The sequence below is a fragment of the Halichoerus grypus genome, chromosome 4, assembly GCF_964656455.1.
Source record: "Halichoerus grypus chromosome 4, mHalGry1.hap1.1, whole genome shotgun sequence".
Lineage (NCBI taxonomy): Eukaryota > Metazoa > Chordata > Mammalia > Carnivora > Phocidae > Halichoerus > Halichoerus grypus.
Window position 1 is genome coordinate 72,895,793 of NC_135715.1, and position 6,798 is coordinate 72,902,590.

Sequence of the window (6,798 nt, forward strand, 5' to 3'; positions counted from 1 at the left end):
CTCTATTAGAAGGCACGCTCCCAACCCTCAAGAAGCTCAGTCTAGTGAGAGAGAGGCACTTAAGGGAAGGTAGTAATATTTTACTGTATTGATTTGTATTCAGTTGACAAGAACTGTTGTAGTGAAGGTAACACTTCAGACCCTCTACCTCGACTTTGACATTCTCAGATCTCTACAACTTCTGTTATAGGTGACTTCCGAGTGTGGGTTATTATTATAGAGAGATGAACTCTTCAGTTAATAGTTAATATGTGGGCTGCCTCTTACTAGTTTAGCTCCTAGAGGAAAACCTTATTACTCAGGTCATAAGACGCTTCGCCATAGGAATGGCCTCAAAAGGAAATGACCTCATTTTCAAAGTAGTTAAGTATCTTTTACAGATATTTATTCTCAAATCCTGATTAAGGAGCCACACGCAGAAAATACAGGGATTCATTTCCAGTTTATATCATAAGACCTAATTACATGTGCCATGGTAAATTTTATGTTATGGAGGAAAGCATCTCTTACTAAAAAAACTTTGTGGAGATGGGGTGGGGATAGTGGAGGATGAACTTAGAAAACAGTAAACTCTAACTTTTCTAGAAAAGCCCATGAATTCTACTAAGAACAGCAGCATTATCTTTTTGGTAGGGCAAATCTATGCATGCTGAAATATTAGTAGGGAGAAATAAATCCAGAGAATCTAAAGTCAAAATTATTATTGAGCTCTTTTAATCAAGGAAAGCATTTTGTTATCTCCTTAAGAGAACAGATGCTTTGAAGCTGATGAAAAAAAAACTGCAAGAAAAAAAGCGTTTAACGTCTAGAAAGATGGCCGTGGAAGGGAGCCAGTATGAAAGCAAAGAAAAACTAACATGGCAGCTGCCTGAATTTGGTAAAGGAGAGGAAAACCTAGCGGAAAGCCACAAAAGCCAAAATATAAAATAAAATTCAAACTCTCACCAAATAGTTATTCAAAATGCAAAAAAGAAAGCAAGCCACGACAGTTGTACGAAAGAAAAAATGACAGTATAAAGCCTCTAAAGTGTGCCTGCACAGCTTTCTTCAGCGAGGGTTGAAGTTTGGCATGCCGTCCTTTGGTAAGACAGGGCATACCAGAGACTCCACCTCACCACAAGCGAGGTCTGGAAATCACTGTCTTAATCCTAACGGAGCTCCATTTCACACAAGCGGTCTGCAGGGCTCTGCAGACTGTCCTAGACAATGCTTCCTCAGCAGAAAGCCTGGTGAGCCCCGCTGAAGCTATCTCCTTCCATTATGCAGGCCGCAGTAACCTGCTGGAAAATCAGCTGCCCCCTCCTTGTAGATCTCAGTGTTCGAGTCAACACATGATCATGAACCATACTTACAGCCACGCGCCAAGGAATGGAAAAAATGAAGACAGAAAGTTCCAGAATGTGTAGGATTTCCTCATCATTTCATGATCTTTAAAAAGTGTTTTCATTTTAAAACACACCTTAGCAACTATTCTCTTGAAGTAGCATTTCAAGATAAAAAATTTACCTGTCATCAATTGAATTAAGCAATTTTTAGAAATTGGACAGGAAGGAAACCTATTGATACATCTAATTCTTAGAAATCCAGCAATGCACAGTGAGTTGAGAGGAAGAGAAAGCCTGCACTTCATAGGCACCAACACAGGCTCAGTGACCACCCCGGGCCTCTCGGTGCAAGGCAGAGTCCAGCCTACAGAGGCAAGATATGATGAAGAGCCCATGGAAGAGAGGAACCCATCCAGAGGAGTGTGCTTCCCTCACGCCTGTGGACTGCCAGCCCTGGGCCTCCTCTTGACCGCCCATGTTCCTTATCTTTCACACTAGGTATCAAAGAATACTTTGAGAGATATAGTAGTTTCCCCTACAAAACTGGCAGAGAGTTTCTGGGGGAAAAAAAAAGTACACATACACACAGACAATATTTTCTACATCGGTAATTAGGTACAAGAATGTACCATACAAAAATAATTTATTGAAACCAATCACTATGTTCTAGACTCTTTATAAACCCTCCAGCATTTCAAGTTGTCTTTCAGGCGTTAATTTATATAACAATGAATTTAAGTAAAACAGGGCAATTTTCAATCCCATTTTCCAATTTAAAAAATTCTTGGCTATTGTACATACAAGTGCACAGGGGGAAAATTCCATTATTTCTATAATGTAGTGGTTAATGGAATTAAGCAGGTAGGCACACATATGAACCTAACTTTGGGAGTAGTATCCCTCTGAAGAAAACCTTTTAAGAAGTTCAAAGTACTCAACTTAGATGGCTTCCCTAAACAAGTCAGCCCAAACCGCACAACTGTGCAAGTAAGGTTTTATATTTCCTTCTAAAGCCCCCAGAGAGGCTTCCCTTGCAGCCCGCAGAAGGTACGGAGCTCCACTGCAATGCAAACACGTTCCTCCAGATGGTGAGACGAACAGCCCAGGAGGCGGCACCAGGAAGGCTGCGGAGATACCCAAAGGGTAGGAGCCAACCAGCACAGGAGGGCTAAGTGCTGCAGGAGAAATGCCCAAAGCAGAGACAATTCCATCGCCGGCTAACCCAAGCTTTAGGTTCATATCGTACCATACAAACAACAGATCAACAGCCAAAGGAAAGGATCCATTCAGGGTGATACAACTGGTGATTTGGGCACCAGCCAGCTACAGGACACTCAAGATCTAGTCAACTCTGAAGTAACACTTCATTATTCAGACCTATAAATGACTTGCATGTGATGATCTAACCAAGAAGGGAAATAGGAAAGCATGCTCTGGAGCAAATGTTTCACTATGCATTTTACAGATAAATGTCAAAAACCTTAAACACAACTTGTCCTGTCCCTTTATTACTGCTATGCTTTTAAGTAGCTGCACCTACTAGAGTCCTTGTGTGTATTACTGACATGTAATCCGTCCTTAGGGATGGGGCAGCAGCTGTCGTTTCACTGGCTGGAGCAATGCTAATGAAGAGTTTAGAACTGTGTTAAAAATGGAATAGGTATCCAATTGAGACTGCAGGGGAAAATTCTGAGAGAGATATATCATGCTGATTATCTAAACAGCATAATCTGGCCTGCTCCCAACGTCTGATGTACACTTAGGCTTACAGAAAAGGGCACTGTGTTCTCAATACAAAGGCTCAGAACCTAATTCCACATCTCACTTGAAATATCAAACCCCCAAATTCACAATTCTCCCTTAGCATTTGCTTGATAGAAATTGGGCCATACACTAAATTTCTATATTAATTCCTAAACAGTGTTTCCAGAGAGGCCTCAAGTCCAAATATTTACAGGGCTCTTTTTTTTTTTTTTTTACTATAATATGGAAGGAAAGAAACCAAAATGAAAAACTAAATAGTTATCTTTTGTTTTTGAAAATGTAACTCAAAATTATCAGTATTTCTCTCCACCCCCCGCTCCCCAACCTAAGATGGCATTTCTCCATCATCCTGGTAGGAAATATAAGGGGATAGACATATAATTATGATATTTTCGCCCAGGATCATTACCTTTAGAGACCAACACTGCAAAGAGCAGCACTAACACCATCCCAGGGCTACAGTATGTCCACAACTGTGTTCTGAAACACACACAGGAAGCAAACCCTGCCCAGCAAGGGCTTTTGGGAAACTTAGTCCTGGCTGGATTCAGGAGTGGTACAACTGGAACTCACTCGGCCTGGCAAATGTTTCTTTAAGTAATTTACTATGATTGCCTAATCATATAAAAATGAAAACCTACATAAAAATTACCTAAATTATTAACTTCAAAGCATGATAGATCAAAACCTTTTAATATTCAAACCCATGTTTTATGTTGGAAAACAGTGTGGTATAATGGGAGCCAGGTCCACCAGCCAGCTGGGTGTTCGAGGGCAAGTTATACACCTTCTGAGTGTGTTTCCCTCTGTAAAATGAGATTAAGTCCTAGCTTGCAGATGCATTGTGAGGAATGAGAAAGATGAGAGATATAAAGGGCTTTCTTTGTATTGATGTTTCTTGGGAGGGACAATGTAGTTCCCTTAAGGATCTGAATTTGGCAAAACAAAGTATTTTTTAATCTCAGTATCTCCATTTTTATTCTGTAAAGAAAAGCTTCCAGAATGTTCATTTTTATCCCTTGTATTATTTCTGTTTTGATGAAAAGTGGAAGGATTATATCGGTCCAAATAACATAAAGGAAATTCTATCTTCCTATATATAGCCAGAGGAAATTCCCTGTGTACAATGTACTTGATATCAAAATAATCAGCCTGCTTGACAGAGCTAACCAAGTCCTCTGGTGAAACTGAGTGAGATTTTAAAGGGCTAACAGGGAGACAGCGGAGAACCAGTTAGAAGAGAAAGACCTCAAACAGCCAGAACCCATGAAATACGTGATCAGAAACAAATTATACAAAAGCCCCCTATCCTATGTATAAAAAGAAAGCCAGTAGTCCAGTTCTTCAGCTTTTCAAACAGTTCATTGCTTTCATTCTTGAACTAGGTCTGCTCCAGGCAATATGGGCAGGTGGGTAACTTCCTAGTTAATGTGTACAATACAAAAACACACATTCTGGATAGTTCAAACTTCGGAGCAGGGTTTTTTACCTGAAAGACCTAGATTAAATGGAATTTCCAAGTAATTGTTCTATCTTTTTACCTTCCCTACTCCATCCCTTGATGCTTTTCAGAGAGGGATTATGCCGTTCTTACTTTCTAGATCTCAGAGGGATTATGCCGTTCTTACTTTCTAGATCTCAAAGACATGTTCAAGTCTCCTTAAGAAAATGACAAAGCAGCTACAACAGAGTAGAGAAAAGGATGTGTCCCAGTCCTGCCACTTACTAGGCTCAGTGATCTTGTGATCTTGGTTACGTATCTGTAAAATAAAGATACCTCTACTGATCTTTCAGAGTTCTTATGGGGATCAAATACAATCATACATATAATTACTTTGTAACTATAAAGCACTGAACAAATATAAGGTATTATTTTAAGTTAAAAAAATGGCTATCTAGTATTGATAATTGTGTTAACTAAAACACACAAATATTATGTAATAGTATCTATCATGGGCATAATGATTAACAACATAATAAATTATCTCACTGACCCTCAGAAGAACCCTTGAAGTTATTGTTCCCTTCTCGTTAGGTAACTAGGGCTGACTTGTCCAAGGTCAACTGGTAAGGGGTACACCTGATTCTCCCCCCCAGACCTTTCTGACTCCACATCCAGAGTCCTTTCAACTAACACACACCCTTAATTTACTTGATCTGTGAAGATATTTTCTACACTTTCAGGATGATGAAGTGCTGCTTTGGTACAACATGGATTAAACAGTTAAAATGAATGTAAAGATAATGCCGATGAAGTTTAACAAGATGGAAAATGGTATTTTCACCAACCAAGTATTAGGAAATCCCTATCTGGTTTCCTAACCAGATACTCTCTAACTCACTGACTCTTTTCATGGTTAAGATATACAAAGAGCAGCCTCATTTCCATCATGTTTCAGCCTGAACTTGGAAATAAACAAGAATTACTGGTCCACAGTTTTTCCCTCAAATTGAACTCTTTGGAGCATATGCTCTGACAAAGCTTTGTTACCTTCCTATGTACCTGAGGGAGGTAACATGGGCATCATCACGGACATGAGAAGCTGAGCCTGAGGAATCAGGCTGTCTTGCGTCATACCTACATACTAACCATATACCCTTAGTCTGGTTACTTCTCCGGGCCTCAGTTTCCTTTCCTGTAAATGGGAAAAACACTCTCTACCTTGAAGGAAAAGTAAACTGGTTTTCCTACGTGGCTAGGCAAATCAATCATCTTACTTTACAGTCACAGTTACGTGTCTGCTTGGCTGTCTGCTTCTGGCTAGGGATAAGCCCAGTTGGCTTCCTCCTGTCCTGGCTTGTTCTGAAGCACATTGCTCTCTGATGGGGACCAATTTATTAGAGCAAGAAAATAGAAGGGAACCCTTGGCGTGCTTGCTGCAAGTCTGGGCAGCAGGCAGGGACACACCTGTAGGCTGACACTTCAAAAGATAGACATTTCAACAGAATAGTGTCTAATCAGACATTCCAATTTTCTCCATCCATTTAAGAACAAAGTACGATCTTTGCCATGTAAATAAAGAAACAAACAGCAATAAATTTGTAGGACCAAGTCCAGAAAGCTTAGATTATAAAATCTGATGCAGAACATAAATCCATCCCATTTACTCTGACACACAAAGAACATGATGATTATACTCTTTATTCTTCATTTTCAGGGAATGAAATGATAATTGATGCTTACATTTTATATTTTATATTAATCGCTTTGGAATAAAAATCCTGTTAAGTATTCCAAGCCCCAGGATTTATGTGTAAGTATGCAGAACGGAGTAAGCAAACAAACCAGATCTGAAATAATTTTAGTTACGGAATGTCAACGACCTGAACTTGAAATCTGAGTTCCAGTTAAAATTGATTCTGAGATCCCATATATAACTTAGCAAGTATGGTGGTGAGAAATTAAGAGCTGTTCATGAGGATCCAAGGGAAAACGGCAAGAATCTCATCTTATCGTGGAGCTAATGTAATAAAAATGGCACACCAGGCGTCAAATTATACAATGGTCCATGTATTCTTTGTTTTGGCCTTGTGATACTGTGATTTATATTAAATAAATATTTGGTCTTTATCTGTTCCAGGCAAAGAGCCCCTAAACCCTGGAATTTCCTAAATGAAGAGAGCAATAAAGGTGTCTTTTGTTATGGGGGTGACTTTTAGAAAGCCCCGAGGTCACCTAAAAATGGGGGCTGGTTGTCCTACCCCCAGA